Source organism: Myotis davidii, unplaced genomic scaffold (assembly GCF_000327345.1).
Source record: "Myotis davidii unplaced genomic scaffold, ASM32734v1 scaffold38, whole genome shotgun sequence".
Lineage (NCBI taxonomy): Eukaryota > Metazoa > Chordata > Mammalia > Chiroptera > Vespertilionidae > Myotis > Myotis davidii.
This window is the reverse complement of record NW_006291383.1, coordinates 6,631,181-6,631,487: the sequence shown is the minus strand read 5'-3', so window position 1 is coordinate 6,631,487 and position 307 is coordinate 6,631,181. Positions and strand designations below refer to the sequence as shown.

The 307-nt window shown below is 30.9% G+C and overlaps 1 protein-coding gene across 1 annotated transcript in view; it reads left to right on the top strand.

Moving 5' to 3' along the window:
* The window catches only part of ACSS2 (acyl-CoA synthetase short-chain family member 2), a 61,884-nt gene that overhangs the window by 29,772 nt on the left and 31,805 nt on the right, over positions 1-307 (top strand).

The following is a 307-nucleotide window of genomic DNA, read 5'->3' as shown; positions in this document are numbered from 1 at the left end:
CAAGTCCTTCGGTTGATCTCTTACCCCCCTCTAATGCACATTTTTAACATGATAGATGCAATGCATTGTATAGCTAGACTTTTCTGGAAAAACCAGTCTTTTAGGAATTGTTTTTCAGATCTTCAATTAATTTTTTCTTTAAATTTCAAAGAGAGAAAAAACAGAGCTTATAGTTTTACTAACTGGGAGAATCATTCTTTTATTTAGATAAAAGAAATAAGATCCTGAAGTTATTCACTCTGGAACACATAACAGAGGTTGTTGTTGCAAGAAATTATATATTTGAACATAAAGCATAGTGAACACA